Here is a 17,996-nt window from a genome sequence, read left to right as displayed (position 1 = left end):
GTGTCACATGCGCATGCGCAGAGAGAGCAAGAAAGCATATCTGGCCATTATTGTTAAGGGCAGCTAAAAGGGCAAAAATAAAATGAGAGAAAATAATAGAGAGAGTAATAAAGAGGTGGCGGAGCAGCAGAAGTATGATTAGGGGTGCACCTAAAAGTAGTTGTTGTCCTGTGTAAGGGCGAAAGGTCTTATACATATCTCTCGCCTAGCACAGACAGCAATGGATAAATGGGGCCACACAAGCAGAACCATGCATACAGGACACTGCACTCTGGACCCTCTCTAGGGAGTTGGGAGACCTACCGAAAGGATCCCCAACATACAGATGGAGGGAAGGGACTACCTCTATGTAGATAGGGGAGTCCTGCCCTCCAAACCCCAGTCACTGAGGGTGGCCTTTATTTGATGCCCACGCCAGAAGTGTCCATCAAGTACTCGCACACGTCGTTGGCCCACCTATAATGAAGGTAAGTAAGGGGTGCACAAATTAGAAAATAGAAAATATGCTCCACCACTGCGGTTAAGAAATTGCAACAGAGGAAAACAACAGGCATGAAAAGTAGGCCATATAAGTATCAGGAAAATATAGAAGAATAAACAGTAAATAAAAATGATACATAAAAAAGGATAATGAAGGCAAAAAATGAAATAAAATAAAATAGGACTGATGAGGTTTTTCCGGTTGCTGTTCAAGATGAGAGGTGCAGGTGGATATAGGTCACGCAGGATCCGTTCCGCCGTCTCTGTAAGAAGGAAATAAAAGGAGGAGATAAATCATCTCAAATGGCGATATGTAAACACACATACTCAGGGGGGCAATCTACAAGACAACAGAGTGTCTGGGGTAACTTAGATGTTAGAAATAGGAAAATCGATATTCAGGCCGTTAGGTTTCAGACATTTTAATTCAAAGATCCACCATAGTTCGCGTTTATGTAGTAAGGCCATTCGGTTACCACCTCTTTTGAGAGGAGGGATATGGTCGAGAAGTACAAAACGTAAATCACGTTCAGAATGGCCGGACTCAATAAAGTGTTTCGGGACTGGGAGATCCAATCTCCCCTTGCGGATTGTGTACCGGTGTTGATTGAATCTGGTGCGGAACTCACCGGTTGTTTCCCCCACATACAAGAGATTGCAGGGACAGAGAAGAACGTAAATGACAAAACTGGAGGTACATGTGAGGTAGTGTCTCAACGTATAAATTTTACCGGAGTTGGGGTGTAGAAAAGTGGGGCCTTTTATCATTTTGGGACAGTTGATGCAGTGGCAGCATGGATAGCTGCCTCTGCTTCTCACTGTCAGGTAGCGTTGTCCTGTGCGGGATGTATCCGCCACATCTGCCTTAACAAGCCTGTCACGTAAGTTGGGTGGTCTTCTATATGACATGAGAGGTGGTGCTTGAAACTCTTGAATATGTGGGAAAGCCTGTTTGAGTAGGGGCCAGTGTTGTCGGATAATGGATGAAATTTGACTGGATTTGTCGCAAAACTGTGTGACAAATGCAATGCGGTTAGAGGAGGACTTAGTTTTTGGTTGATGAATCAGGGACTGACGGTCCATCGCTAGGACTTCCTGTTTGCATTGTGCAGTAAGTTTTTTGGGGTAACCCCGTTTGGAGAAATTGAAGACCATCTTATCCAATGTGTCAGAGATCAGGTATTGATCACTGACGATCCTGCGGGCCCTAACCATCTGGCTGCGGGGAAGGGACTTAATCATGGGGCGTGGATGATGACTGGAAAAGTGGAGAATCGAGTTACAATCAGTGGGTTTGGTAAAGAGACTGGTGGTTAGTGTGCCTTCACTAACAGAGACCAAGGTGTCTAGAAACTGAATAGAAGAGTGAGAAAAATTGAGAGTAAACTGAATGTGTGGACAGATAGAGTTGAGGAAGGACTGAAAAGAAAGCAGAGATTCGTCGGAACCGCACCAAATGAGGAACACATCGTCGATGTATCGCCACCACCCCAGCACTTGGCTGAAGTGGTGGGATACATAGACGTGTGACTCTTCCAGCGACGCAACAAAAATGTTGGCGTACGTTGGGGCCACATTGGTCCCCATGGCGGTTCCGGCGATTTGTGCATAAAATGTGTCATTGAACAAAAAATAGTTGTTAGAGAGAACAAAATCGAGAAGAGAGATAATAAACTGAGTTTCAGATAAAGAGAAATCAGGAGTGATAGCGTGAGTGACTGCTGCGATGCCTTCCGCATGGGGGATTGAGGTGTACAGGGACACTATATCGAGGGATGCTAGTGTGACATCCCTCGGTAGTGGTACCGATTCAAGTTTTAATAGAAAGTCAGAGGTGTCTCTAAGGAATGATTTAGCACGAGTGGCATATGGGCGTAGAAGCTGGTCAAGAAAAATGGAGGCATGACTGGTGATGGAATCCCTCCCGGAGACAATTGGTCGTCCGGGAGGGTCCACCAAGGACTTATGAATTTTGGGTAGTAGGTAGAGAATTGGTGTCACCGGGTGCGAAACCATCAGAAAAGAACAAAGATTGTCGTCAATCAATTGTTGGTCGAGGGCAGGAGTAAGTATAGCTGCTAATTTACGTTCAATATCATTGATGGGGTCTCTGGACAGTTGTTTATATGTACTGTGGTCATTAAGCTGGCGTAAGGCCTCGCAAATGTATTTGCTGCGGTCGAGGACAACTATTGCGCCTCCTTTGTCGGCAGGTTTTAAAATCAAATTATGGTCCTGCATAAAGGATTGTAAAGCTAAGATTTGCTGAGAAGTAAGATTAGGGTGCTTAAGTTGACCCGGACTAGATCTAAGTGTAGCAACATCTTGGTTCACAAAAGTACAGAAAGTATCAAGTATACTATTGTTAACAGTAGGAGTAAATTTACTTTTCTTGGGTAAAGTAAAATCATCAAATTTAAAGGAAATCTTAGCTGATTCTGCGGGTGTGGTTCCAGGCCCCACAAGAGCATGGTTGGGGTCAGAGAACCAGAGCCGCAGTTTCAGTTTACGAAAAAACTGTTGTAAATCAATTTCAAGAGAAAACCAATCTACTCTGTTAGCGGGGCAAAAATTTAAACCTTTACTCAAAACATCAAGTTGATCATGAGACAAATTAGTTGAAGAAATATTTACCACGTTTTGTTTTGACGTTTCGTGGTCGCTTTCACTGGTTGGGCTTTGGGGGGACGTCCCCTTGTTCTTCCTACGCCGCCATTGTTTGCTTCCTCCCCGTCTGGTGGGTCGCTTAAAGGTGGACGAGGTCCTAAAAAAGACTGGCTATTATGTTTGAGTCCATGAGAGCCGGTGGTAGTGTCCGTTGAGGAAGAGGTTTGTGCAGTCCGAATGTCCTGATTCTTAAAGTCTCTAATCCGCTTAGAACGTTTGTTAGTGAGATCATTCCATGTGTACACACGGGCATTCTCATAGTCAAGGCTGTCCCTATGCCATTTATGGCGTTTAAAGTTCTCTTGCTCGCTCCTCGATTTTTGGAGGGAGCCAATTTGTTTTTGCATAAAGGTATCAACCTCAGTAGGAGAGGAGGATGACTTTAAAGTGTCCTCCAGTGAAGTCATTTTAGTGCGTGTAGTCACAATGTCTCTCTGGAGAAAGTCGATATTAAGCAAAATCAGTTCAAGAGAGAATCGATTAGCAATAGATTCATATTTGGTCCGGTATTCTGGGTCACTTGTATATGCATTGTCCTGTGGTTGTATCCTAAGGCCACGGGGGATCCTTTGGGTTTTAAAATATTCGCCCAAGGTGGTAAGATGTAAGGTTAAAGACAACATTTTGCGAGATTCCATTTCATATAGACGTTGAATATCGTTAACAGAAGGGGTATGAAGGAAAGTAGCGTCCCCATCAACACAGGACAGAAGTCTGTCAATGTCCCCATCTGAGTATGTGGATGTTGTAGTTGGTGCCACAGTACCTGTTGGTAAGGAGATGGAAGATGCATCCATATTGAAGGTGTTGAAATCCAACTGTAGGTGCAAGCTCTGATGACCAGTAGCAAAACAAAGGATAAGGAGCAGCACTCTGTAGATTATAGGTCGAGGATGGGTGCACACGGTCGGAATCCCAGGTCACGGGAGACACTTCACAATGTAGAAAGGAGAAGACTGTAGCACTCCAATAAGATGAAAAGTGAATGTGGCTTTATTCCAATTCAAACATCAAGGCAACGTTTCAGCTGCACGCAGGCAGCCTTTGTCAAGCAGTTACATAGTGCACATGGTGCGGTATATATATGGTGGAAGGACATGACGTCACAATTACATCACATCATTAGCATATCAAAACAAACAATCAACATGTATTATATTACACCATAATCATTATATATCAGGCAGTAGTGAACTTCAAGTGCATATTAGGTGTACAGTGGTAATAAACATAAGAGAATGTGAAGAGAACTCACAACGTAAATCTACAGAGACGGGATCACTGGGCGGGTCCTGCGTGATGTCACAGAAGAGCATCGGGCGCTCCGTCCTATGGCGGAGTGGCGCGCGATGTTCAATGCAGCGGAGAAATGCTTGGACCGCAACCGGAAGGTGGGGGTGGAACGCAACCGGAAATGGTGCGATCGCATCCAATCGCATGGGTGGAAAGGAGCAGAGGAGACTGCAGTACGGGCATAGGAGGATGTCGCGCACGCGCAGTGAATGAGTGTCACATGCGCATGCGCAGAGAGAGCAAGAAAGCATATCTGGCCATTATTGTTAAGGGCAGCTAAAAGGGCAAAAATAAAATGAGAGAAAATAATAGAGAGAGTAATAAAGAGGTGGCGGAGCAGCAGAAGTATGATTAGGGGTGCACCTAAAAGTAGTTGTTGTCCTGTGTAAGGGCGAAAGGTCTTATACATATCTCTCGCCTAGCACAGACAGCAATGGATAAATGGGGCCACACAAGCAGAACCATGCATACAGGACACTGCACTCTGGACCCTCTCTAGGGAGTTGGGAGACCTACCGAAAGGATCCCCAACATACAGATGGAGGGAAGGGACTACCTCTATGTAGATAGGGGAGTCCTGCCCTCCAAACCCCAGTCACTGAGGGTGGCCTTTATTTGATGCCCACGCCAGAAGTGTCCATCAAGTACTCGCACACGTCGTTGGCCCACCTATAATGAAGGTAAGTAAGGGGTGCACAAATTAGAAAATAGAAAATATGCTCCACCACTGCGGTTAAGAAATTGCAACAGAGGAAAACAACAGGCATGAAAAGTAGGCGGAACGGATCCTGCGTGACCTATATCCACCTGCACCTCTCATCTTGAACAGCAACCGGAAAAACCTCATCAGTCCTATTTTATTTTATTTCATTTTTTGCCTTCATTATCCTTTTTTATGTATCATTTTTATTTACTGTTTATTCTTCTATATTTTCCTGATACTTATATGGCCTACTTTTCATGCCTGTTGTTTTCCTCTGTTGCAATTTCTTAACCGCAGTGGTGGAGCATATTTTCTATTTTCTAATTTGTGCACCCCTTACTTACCTTCATTATAGGTGGGCCAACGACGTGTGCGAGTACTTGATGGACACTTCTGGCGTGGGCATCAAATAAAGGCCACCCTCAGTGACTGGGGTTTGGAGGGCAGGACTCCCCTATCTACATAGAGGTAGTCCCTTCCCTCCATCTGTATGTTGGGGATCCTTTCGGTAGGTCTCCCAACTCCCTAGAGAGGGTCCAGAGTGCAGTGTCCTGTATGCATGGTTCTGCTTGTGTGGCCCCATTTATCCATTGCTGTCTGTGCTAGGCGAGAGATATGTATAAGACCTTTCGCCCTTACACAGGACAACAACTACTTTTAGGTGCACCCCTAATCATACTTCTGCTGCTCCGCCACCTCTTTATTACTCTCTCTATTATTTTCTCTCATTTTATTTTTGCCTTTTAGCTGCCCTTAACAATAATGGCCAGATATGCTTTCTTGCTCTCTCTGCGCATGCGCATGTGACACTCATTCACTGCGCGTGCGCGACATCCTCCTATGCCCGTACTGCAGTCTCCTCTGCTCCTTTCCACCCATGCGATTGGATGCGATCGCACCATTTCCGGTTGCGTTCCACCCCCACCTTCCGGTTGCGGTCCAAGCATTTCTCCGCTGCATTGAACATCGCGCGCCACTCCGCCATAGGACGGAGCGCCCGATGCTCTTCTGTGACATCACGCAGGACCCGCCCAGTGATCCCGTCTCTGTAGATTTACGTTGTGAGTTCTCTTCACATTCTCTTATGTTTATTACCACTGTACACCTAATATGCACTTGAAGTTCACTACTGCCTGATATATAATGATTATGGTGTAATATAATACATGTTGATTGTTTGTTTTGATATGCTAATGATGTGATGTAATTGTGACGTCATGTCCTTCCACATATATATACCGCACCATGTGCACTATGTAACTGCTTGACAAAGGCTGCCTGCGTGCAGCTGAAACGTTGCCTTGATGTTTGAATTGGAATAAAGCCACATTCACTTTTCATCTTATTGGAGTGCTACAGTCTTCTCCTTTCTACATTGTGAAGTGTCTCCCGTGACCTGGGATTCCGACCGTGTGCACCCATCCTCGACCTATAATCTACAGAGTGCTGCTCCTTATCCTTTGTTTTGCTACTGGTCATCAGAGCTTGCACCTACAGTTGGATTTCAACACCTTCAATATGGATGCATCTTCCATCTCCTTACCAACAGGTACTGTGGCACCAACTACAACATCCACATACTCAGATGGGGACATTGACAGACTTCTGTCCTGTGTTGATGGGGACGCTACTTTCCTTCATACCCCTTCTGTTAACGATATTCAACGTCTATATGAAATGGAATCTCGCAAAATGTTGTCTTTAACCTTACATCTTACCACCTTGGGCGAATATTTTAAAACCCAAAGGATCCCCCGTGGCCTTAGGATACAACCACAGGACAATGCATATACAAGTGACCCAGAATACCGGACCAAATATGAATCTATTGCTAATCGATTCTCTCTTGAACTGATTTTGCTTAATATCGACTTTCTCCAGAGAGACATTGTGACTACACGCACTAAAATGACTTCACTGGAGGACACTTTAAAGTCATCCTCCTCTCCTACTGAGGTTGATACCTTTATGCAAAAACAAATTGGCTCCCTCCAAAAATCGAGGAGCGAGCAAGAGAACTTTAAACGCCATAAATGGCATAGGGACAGCCTTGACTACGAGAATGCCCGTGTGTACACATGGAATGATCTCACTAACAAACGTTCTAAGCGGATTAGAGACTTTAAGAATCAGGACATTCGGACTGCACAAACCTCTTCCTCAACGGACACTACCACCGGCTCTCATGGACTCAAACATAATAGCCAGTCTTTTTTAGGACCTCGTCCACCTTTAAGCGACCCACCAGACGGGGAGGAAGCAAACAATGGCGGCGTAGGAAGAACAAGGGGACGTCCCCCCAAAGCCCAACCAGTGAAAGCGACCACGAAACGTCAAAACAAAACGTGGTAAATATTTCTTCAACTAATTTGTCTCATGATCAACTTGATGTTTTGAGTAAAGGTTTAAATTTTTGCCCCGCTAACAGAGTAGATTGGTTTTCTCTTGAAATTGATTTACAACAGTTTTTTCGTAAACTGAAACTGCGGCTCTGGTTCTCTGACCCCAACCATGCTCTTGTGGGGCCTGGAACCACACCCGCAGAATCAGCTAAGATTTCCTTTAAATTTGATGATTTTACTTTACCCAAGAAAAGTAAATTTACTCCTACTGTTAACAATAGTATACTTGATACTTTCTGTACTTTTGTGAACCAAGATGTTGCTACACTTAGATCTAGTCCGGGTCAACTTAAGCACCCTAATCTTACTTCTCAGCAAATCTTAGCTTTACAATCCTTTATGCAGGACCATAATTTGATTTTAAAACCTGCCGACAAAGGAGGCGCAATAGTTGTCCTCGACCGCAGCAAATACATTTGCGAGGCCTTACGCCAGCTTAATGACCACAGTACATATAAACAACTGTCCAGAGACCCCATCAATGATATTGAACGTAAATTAGCAGCTATACTTACTCCTGCCCTCGACCAACAATTGATTGACGACAATCTTTGTTCTTTTCTGATGGTTTCGCACCCGGTGACACCAATTCTCTACCTACTACCCAAAATTCATAAGTCCTTGGTGGACCCTCCCGGACGACCAATTGTCTCCGGGAGGGATTCCATCACCAGTCATGCCTCCATTTTTCTTGACCAGCTTCTACGCCCATATGCCACTCGTGCTAAATCATTCCTTAGAGACACCTCTGACTTTCTATTAAAACTTGAATCGGTACCACTACCGAGGGATGTCACACTAGCATCCCTCGATATAGTGTCCCTGTACACCTCAATCCCCCATGCGGAAGGCATCGCAGCAGTCACTCACGCTATCACTCCTGATTTCTCTTTATCTGAAACTCAGTTTATTATCTCTCTTCTCGATTTTGTTCTCTCTAACAACTATTTTTTGTTCAATGACACATTTTATGCACAAATCGCCGGAACCGCCATGGGGACCAATGTGGCCCCAACGTACGCCAACATTTTTGTTGCGTCGCTGGAAGAGTCACACGTCTATGTATCCCACCACTTCAGCCAAGTGCTGGGGTGGTGGCGATACATCGACGATGTGTTCCTCATTTGGTGCGGTTCCGACGAATCTCTGCTTTCTTTTCAGTCCTTCCTCAACTCTATCTGTCCACACATTCAGTTTACTCTCAATTTTTCTCACTCTTCTATTCAGTTTCTAGACACCTTGGTCTCTGTTAGTGAAGGCACACTAACCACCAGTCTCTTTACCAAACCCACTGATTGTAACTCGATTCTCCACTTTTCCAGTCATCATCCACGCCCCATGATTAAGTCCCTTCCCCGCAGCCAGATGGTTAGGGCCCGCAGGATCGTCAGTGATCAATACCTGATCTCTGACACATTGGATAAGATGGTCTTCAATTTCTCCAAACGGGGTTACCCCAAAAAACTTACTGCACAATGCAAACAGGAAGTCCTAGCGATGGACCGTCAGTCCCTGATTCATCAACCAAAAACTAAGTCCTCCTCTAACCGCATTGCATTTGTCACACAGTTTTGCGACAAATCCAGTCAAATTTCATCCATTATCCGACAACACTGGCCCCTACTCAAACAGGCTTTCCCACATATTCAAGAGTTTCAAGCACCACCTCTCATGTCATATAGAAGACCACCCAACTTACGTGACAGGCTTGTTAAGGCAGATGTGGCGGATACATCCCGCACAGGACAACGCTACCTGACAGTGAGAAGCAGAGGCAGCTATCCATGCTGCCACTGCATCAACTGTCCCAAAATGATAAAAGGCCCCACTTTTCTACACCCCAACTCCGGTAAAATTTATACGTTGAGACACTACCTCACATGTACCTCCAGTTTTGTCATTTACGTTCTTCTCTGTCCCTGCAATCTCTTGTATGTGGGGGAAACAACCGGTGAGTTCCGCACCAGATTCAATCAACACCGGTACACAATCCGCAAGGGGAGATTGGATCTCCCAGTCCCGAAACACTTTATTGAGTCCGGCCATTCTGAACGTGATTTACGTTTTGTACTTCTCGACCATATCCCTCCTCTCAAAAGAGGTGGTAACCGAATGGCCTTACTACATAAACGCGAACTATGGTGGATCTTTGAATTAAAATGTCTGAAACCTAACGGCCTGAATATCGATTTTCCTATTTCTAACATCTAAGTTACCCCAGACACTCTGTTGTCTTGTAGATTGCCCCCCTGAGTATGTGTGTTTACATATCGCCATTTGAGATGATTTATCTCCTCCTTTTATTTCCTTCTTACAGAGACGGCGGAACGGATCCTGCGTGACCTATATCCACCTGCACCTCTCATCTTGAACAGCAACCGGAAAAACCTCATCAGTCCTATTTTATTTTATTTCATTTTTTGCCTTCATTATCCTTTTTTATGTATCATTTTTATTTACTGTTTATTCTTCTATATTTTCCTGATACTTATATGGCCTACTTTTCATGCCTGTTGTTTTCCTCTGTTGCAATTTCTTAACCGCAGTGGTGGAGCATATTTTCTATTTTCTAATTTGTGCACCCCTTACTTACCTTCATTATAGGTGGGCCAACGACGTGTGCGAGTACTTGATGGACACTTCTGGCGTGGGCATCAAATAAAGGCCACCCTCAGTGACTGGGGTTTGGAGGGCAGGACTCCCCTATCTACATAGAGGTAGTCCCTTCCCTCCATCTGTATGTTGGGGATCCTTTCGGTAGGTCTCCCAACTCCCTAGAGAGGGTCCAGAGTGCAGTGTCCTGTATGCATGGTTCTGCTTGTGTGGCCCCATTTATCCATTGCTGTCTGTGCTAGGCGAGAGATATGTATAAGACCTTTCGCCCTTACACAGGACAACAACTACTTTTAGGTGCACCCCTAATCATACTTCTGCTGCTCCGCCACCTCTTTATTACTCTCTCTATTATTTTCTCTCATTTTATTTTTGCCCTTTTAGCTGCCCTTAACAATAATGGCCAGATATGCTTTCTTGCTCTCTCTGCGCATGCGCATGTGACACTCATTCACTGCGCGTGCGCGACATCCTCCTATGCCCGTACTGCAGTCTCCTCTGCTCCTTTCCACCCATGCGATTGGATGCGATCGCACCATTTCCGGTTGCGTTCCACCCCCACCTTCCGGTTGCGGTCCAAGCATTTCTCCGCTGCATTGAACATCGCGCGCCACTCCGCCATAGGACGGAGCGCCCGATGCTCTTCTGTGACATCACGCAGGACCCGCCCAGTGATCCCGTCTCTGTAGATTTACGTTGTGAGTTCTCTTCACATTCTCTTATGTTTATTACCACTGTACACCTAATATGCACTTGAAGTTCACTACTGCCTGATATATAATGATTATGGTGTAATATAATACATGTTGATTGTTTGTTTTGATATGCTAATGATGTGATGTAATTGTGACGTCATGTCCTTCCACCATATATATACCGCACCATGTGCACTATGTAACTGCTTGACAAAGGCTGCCTGCGTGCAGCTGAAACGTTGCCTTGATGTTTGAATTGGAATAAAGCCACATTCACTTTTCATCTTATTGGAGTGCTACAGTCTTCTCCTTTCTATATATATATATATATATATATATATATATATATATATTTCTCCGCCGAAATCACTTTTAAACCCATTTCCACCTTTTTTTCCCTTCTCTTCCTCTTACTTTTTTTTCACGTTTTTTTACGTTTTTCTCCTTTTCGCCTCTTTTCTGGGCGTATTATTCTTCTTTTTCTTCTTTTTTTTCGTCTAATGCATACCCCATCAGTGCAGCAATGCTTATTCAATACCGCCAGCAGATGGAGACACTGGGGGATAATTTTCTAAGGATTTATACTGATTTTTCCTGTCTGAATTTGTCGCACAGAAAGTTGCAGGCCAAATATGTGTGACATTTCTGCGACTTTAGCTTCTAGAGCATTTTTACAACATTATACATAGGTGCTGAATACATAAAAAGCGACTGTTCAGCGACAGACAAGTCGCATCGGCTGAAAGTAGGCCAGAATGTCAGTCCATGTTGGAGCAGGTTTAGATACAGTCTAAAGCATAGATCTCAAAGTCTGTGCACAGAATTTAGCAAGGGCCTCGCACCTTCTGATGCATCAGGTAGGTGCACAATAGCATAGCCTAACCCTCTGTACTTTGGTCTATATTGATGCGGGACATAGACAGCCAGCTGATGACCAATCCATTAGTGCAATGGATGGCTGGAAGCATTTGTCTTTGCCTTTGCAATACCACAGAAGCAATGCATGGTCAATGTACAGCAATGACACACCTGTGTGAACAGCCAGGAGACCCCCCCCCCCCCCCCCCATGTTATGTTACATAGTTACATAGTTAGTACGGTCGAAAAAAGACATATGTCCATCACGTTCAACCAGGGAATTAAGGGGTAGGGGTGTGGCGCGATATTGGGGAAGGGATGAGATTTTATATTTCTTCATAAGCATTAATCTTATTTTGTCAATTAGGAACATTCAGCACCCACCCGCTATCAAGGCAGCTGCCTATCATGTCATGCCCTACCTGCACAGGTGTGCTGGCTACTCAAATGATCCAATTAAGGAGGCCATTTAGTCAGCAGCAGCAGAAGTCCTGTGCCTGGACGCTCCAACAGGGGCCAGACACAAGCAGAAGCAGAAGCAGCAGAAGCAGCAGCAGCACCACCTTTTGTTTTTTGGCTGCAGCAGCAGCAAGGCCCACAGGGCTGGCTAGCTGGCTAGCCAGCAAGCAGGTAGCAATGAAAGTAGGAATCTTTCTTTTTAACCCTGTAAGGGGGTGGTGCACTGTACCCGAAGATACTGCCATATCGGGTCAATGCATAGGGCGACGGAAGCAAGCTTCGAAATCGGCCCCCGTTCTCAAAAATCCATTTAATATATGGTCCCCAGATAGGGGACGTATCAGATATTAAACTGATAAGAACAGATACTACACTTGATCTTAGCCAAAAGGCCGAGAAGCGATAACCGTGAAAGGGGCGGGCCCAACAAGGTCCCCTTCATGGGCACTATCACTGCTTGCTGTCAGGGAGGCTGCCAGACAATTTTCCATGCACACTCTGGGCTGGGGGGCAGTCAACCACCAGTACACACAGCAGAACCTAAACCCATACCATTATTGCTAAGCAGCAAGACAGGGGCCCATTGCACTCCCACGGGGCCTTTTTAAATGCAATCCATAACCCGGATTTGCCAGGAACCCTTCTTACTCCTCCTACTTGCATGTGACACTGGGCTTAGGATCTGCATAGGAAACACACACACAAGCACACACCTACCTTTGTTGCCTGCAGATGCCTCCTTGGCTGTCCCCAAACGGTATCAAACCAACACCCACGGGAAGCTGTAAGCATAGAGGACATGCCTGCACCCCATTGGACTTACCTGTGTGGGTTAAATCCGGGTTATTTGACAACCTATGGCGGTGATGGTTCTGCTCAGGCAGAGCAGTGCTGATGCTCCTCATAAAGCTGTCGCTGCTGTGAAGGTTCTAGGTGACATCACAAATCCCTTTGGTTACATACACAACAAAGCTGGGTTGTTGTTGTTTACACTCTGCAAGGCCTGTGGAAGTGAGTGACATCATAGCACTGTAGTTCTGAGGGTTCAAGATGGATGCAACAATCTCCTGTTGCTTCTATGAAGGCCGTAATAGACGACATCACCAAACAGCTCCATAGTCACATACACAGCAAAGGAGAGATGTTGTTTACACCTAGTGATGTCAGTGGTATTGAGTGACATCACAGCACAGTGCTAAGGCTCCTGGGCCTGGACACAGCAGCGGCTGCAATATCTCAACGGAGAATACGTTTATATCTATGTGTGTGTGTGCGCATATATATATATATATATATATATATATATATATATATATATATATTTCTCCGCCGAAATCACTTTTAAACCCATTTCCACCTTTTTTTCCCTTCTCTTCCTCTTACTTTTTTTTCACGTTTTTTTACGTTTTTCTCCTTTTCGCCTCTTTTCTGGGCGTATTATTCTTCTTTTTCTTCTTTTTTTTCGTCTAATGCATACCCCATCAGTGCAGCAATGCTTATTCAATACCGCCAGCAGATGGAGACACTGGGGGATAATTTTCTAAGGATTTATACTGATTTTTCCTGTCTGAATTTGTCGCACAGAAAGTTGCAGGCCAAATATGTGTGACATTTCTGCGACTTTAGCTTCTAGAGCATTTTTACAACATTATACATAGGTGCTGAATACATAAAAAGCGACTGTTCAGCGACAGACAAGTCGCATCGGCTGAAAGTAGGCCAGAATGTCAGTCCATGTTGGAGCAGGTTTAGATACAGTCTAAAGCATAGATCTCAAAGTCTGTGCACAGAATTTAGCAAGGGCCTCGCACCTTCTGATGCATCAGGTAGGTGCACAATAGCATAGCCTAACCCTCTGTACTTTGGTCTATATTGATGCGGGACATAGACAGCCAGCTGATGACCAATCCATTAGTGCAATGGATGGCTGGAAGCATTTGTCTTTGCCTTTGCAATACCACAGAAGCAATGCATGGTCAATGTACAGCAATGACACACCTGTGTGAACAGCCAGGAGACCCCCCCCCCCATGTTATGTTACATAGTTACATAGTTAGTACGGTCGAAAAAAGACATATGTCCATCACGTTCAACCAGGGAATTAAGGGGTAGGGGTGTGGCGCGATATTGGGGAAGGGATGAGATTTTATATTTCTTCATAAGCATTAATCTTATTTTGTCAATTAGGAACATTCAGCACCCACCCGCTATCAAGGCAGCTGCCTATCATGTCATGCCCTACCTGCACAGGTGTGCTGGCTACTCAAATGATCCAATTAAGGAGGCCATTTAGTCAGCAGCAGCAGAAGTCCTGTGCCTGGACGCTCCAACAGGGGCCAGACACAAGCAGAAGCAGAAGCAGCAGAAGCAGCAGCAGCACCACCTTTTGTTTTTTGGCTGCAGCAGCAGCAAGGCCCACAGGGCTGGCTAGCTGGCTAGCCAGCAAGCAGGTAGCAATGAAAGTAGGAATCTTTCTTTTTAACCCTGTAAGGGGGTGGTGCACTGTACCCGAAGATACTGCCATATCGGGTCAATGCATAGGGCGACGGAAGCAAGCTTCGAAATCGGCCCCCGTTCTCAAAAATCCATTTAATATATGGTCCCCAGATAGGGGACGTATCAGATATTAAACTGATAAGAACAGATACTACACTTGATCTTAGCCAAAAGGCCGAGAAGCGATAACCGTGAAAGGGGCGGGCCCAACAAGGTCCCCTTCATGGGCACTATCACTGCTTGCTGTCAGGGAGGCTGCCAGACAATTTTCCATGCACACTCTGGGCTGGGGGGCAGTCAACCACCAGTACACACAGCAGAACCTAAACCCATACCATTATTGCTAAGCAGCAAGACAGGGGCCCATTGCACTCCCACGGGGCCTTTTTAAATGCAATCCATAACCCGGATTTGCCAGGAACCCTTCTTACTCCTCCTACTTGCATGTGACACTGGGCTTAGGATCTGCATAGGAAACACACACACAAGCACACACCTACCTTTGTTGCCTGCAGATGCCTCCTTGGCTGTCCCCAAACGGTATCAAACCAACACCCACGGGAAGCTGTAAGCATAGAGGACATGCCTGCACCCCATTGGACTTACCTGTGTGGGTTAAATCCGGGTTATTTGACAACCTATGGCGGTGATGGTTCTGCTCAGGCAGAGCAGTGCTGATGCTCCTCATAAAGCTGTCGCTGTTGTGAAGGTTCTAGGTGACATCACAAATCCCTTTGGTTACATACACAACAAAGCTGGGTTGTTGTTGTTTACACTCTGCAAGGCCTGTGGAAGTGAGTGACATCATAGCACTGTAGTTCTGAGGGTTCAAGATGGATGCAACAATCTCCTGTTGCTTCTATGAAGGCCGTAATAGACGACATCACCAAACAGCTCCATAGTCACATACACAGCAAAGGAGAGATGTTGTTTACACCTAGTGATGTCAGTGGTATTGAGTGACATCACAGCACAGTGCTAAGGCTCCTGGGCCTGGACACAGCAGCGGCTGCAATATCTCAACGGAGAATACGTTTATATCTATGTGTGTGTGTGCGCATATATATATATATATATATATATATATATATATATATATATATTTCTCCGCCGAAATCACTTTTAAACCCATTTCCACCTTTTTTTCCCTTCTCTTCCTCTTACTTTTTTTTCACGTTTTTTTACGTTTTTCTCCTTTTCGCCTCTTTTCTGGGCGTATTATTCTTCTTTTTCTTCTTTTTTTTCGTCTAATGCATACCCCATCAGTGCAGCAATGCTTATTCAATACCGCCAGCAGATGGAGACACTGGGGGATAATTTTCTAAGGATTTATACTGATTTTTCCTGTCTGAATTTGTCGCACAGAAAGTTGCAGGCCAAATATGTGTGACATTTCTGCGACTTTAGCTTCTAGAGCATTTTTACAACATTATACATAGGTGCTGAATACATAAAAAGCGACTGTTCAGCGACAGACAAGTCGCATCGGCTGAAAGTAGGCCAGAATGTCAGTCCATGTTGGAGCAGGTTTAGATACAGTCTAAAGCATAGATCTCAAAGTCTGTGCACAGAATTTAGCAAGGGCCTCGCACCTTCTGATGCATCAGGTAGGTGCACAATAGCATAGCCTAACCCTCTGTACTTTGGTCTATATTGATGCGGGACATAGACAGCCAGCTGATGACCAATCCATTAGTGCAATGGATGGCTGGAAGCATTTGTCTTTGCCTTTGCAATACCACAGAAGCAATGCATGGTCAATGTACAGCAATGACACACCTGTGTGAACAGCCAGGAGACCCCCCCCCCCATGTTATGTTACATAGTTACATAGTTAGTACGGTCGAAAAAAGACATATGTCCATCACGTTCAACCAGGGAATTAAGGGGTAGGGGTGTGGCGCGATATTGGGGAAGGGATGAGATTTTATATTTCTTCATAAGCATTAATCTTATTTTGTCAATTAGGAACATTCAGCACCCACCCGCTATCAAGGCAGCTGCCTATCATGTCATGCCCTACCTGCACAGGTGTGCTGGCTACTCAAATGATCCAATTAAGGAGGCCATTTAGTCAGCAGCAGCAGAAGTCCTGTGCCTGGACGCTCCAACAGGGGCCAGACACAAGCAGAAGCAGAAGCAGCAGAAGCAGCAGCAGCACCACCTTTTGTTTTTTGGCTGCAGCAGCAGCAAGGCCCACAGGGCTGGCTAGCTGGCTAGCCAGCAAGCAGGTAGCAATGAAAGTAGGAATCTTTCTTTTTAACCCTGTAAGGGGGTGGTGCACTGTACCCGAAGATACTGCCATATCGGGTCAATGCATAGGGCGACGGAAGCAAGCTTCGAAATCGGCCCCCGTTCTCAAAAATCCATTTAATATATGGTCCCCAGATAGGGGACGTATCAGATATTAAACTGATAAGAACAGATACTACACTTGATCTTAGCCAAAAGGCCGAGAAGCGATAACCGTGAAAGGGGCGGGCCCAACAAGGTCCCCTTCATGGGCACTATCACTGCTTGCTGTCAGGGAGGCTGCCAGACAATTTTCCATGCACACTCTGGGCTGGGGGGCAGTCAACCACCAGTACACACAGCAGAACCTAAACCCATACCATTATTGCTAAGCAGCAAGACAGGGGCCCATTGCACTCCCACGGGGCCTTTTTAAATGCAATCCATAACCCGGATTTGCCAGGAACCCTTCTTACTCCTCCTACTTGCATGTGACACTGGGCTTAGGATCTGCATAGGAAACACACACACAAGCACACACCTACCTTTGTTGCCTGCAGATGCCTCCTTGGCTGTCCCCAAACGGTATCAAACCAACACCCACGGGAAGCTGTAAGCATAGAGGACATGCCTGCACCCCATTGGACTTACCTGTGTGGGTTAAATCCGGGTTATTTGACAACCTATGGCGGTGATGGTTCTGCTCAGGCAGAGCAGTGCTGATGCTCCTCATAAAGCTGTCGCTGCTGTGAAGGTTCTAGGTGACATCACAAATCCCTTTGGTTACATACACAACAAAGCTGGGTTGTTGTTGTTTACACTCTGCAAGGCCTGTGGAAGTGAGTGACATCATAGCACTGTAGTTCTGAGGGTTCAAGATGGATGCAACAATCTCCTGTTGCTTCTATGAAGGCCGTAATAGACGACATCACCAAACAGCTCCATAGTCACATACACAGCAAAGGAGAGATGTTGTTTACACCTAGTGATGTCAGTGGTATTGAGTGACATCACAGCACAGTGCTAAGGCTCCTGGGCCTGGACACAGCAGCGGCTGCAATATCTCAACGGAGAATACGTTTATATCTATGTGTGTGT

General features: G+C 45.4%; 3 non-coding genes across 3 annotated transcripts; all 3 read right to left on the bottom strand.

Moving 5' to 3' along the window:
• Positions 1–12,383: 12,383 nt before the first annotated feature.
• LOC130313821 (U2 spliceosomal RNA) lies at positions 12,384–12,574 on the bottom strand. Its single transcript, XR_008861676.1, has one exon. It is a non-coding gene; the product is annotated as a U2 spliceosomal RNA (small nuclear RNA).
• Positions 12,575–14,662: 2,088 nt separating this feature from the next.
• On the bottom strand, positions 14,663–14,853 carry LOC130313820 (U2 spliceosomal RNA). Its single transcript, XR_008861675.1, has one exon. It is a non-coding gene; the product is annotated as a U2 spliceosomal RNA (small nuclear RNA).
• Positions 14,854–16,939: 2,086 nt separating this feature from the next.
• On the bottom strand, positions 16,940–17,130 carry LOC130313811 (U2 spliceosomal RNA). Its single transcript, XR_008861669.1, has one exon. It is a non-coding gene; the product is annotated as a U2 spliceosomal RNA (small nuclear RNA).
• Positions 17,131–17,996: the final 866 nt, after the last annotated feature.

Source organism: Hyla sarda, unplaced genomic scaffold, assembly GCF_029499605.1.
Source record: "Hyla sarda isolate aHylSar1 unplaced genomic scaffold, aHylSar1.hap1 scaffold_1783, whole genome shotgun sequence".
NCBI classification, from domain to species: domain Eukaryota; kingdom Metazoa; phylum Chordata; class Amphibia; order Anura; family Hylidae; genus Hyla; species Hyla sarda.
This window is presented reverse-complemented; position numbering and strand designations above follow the sequence as displayed.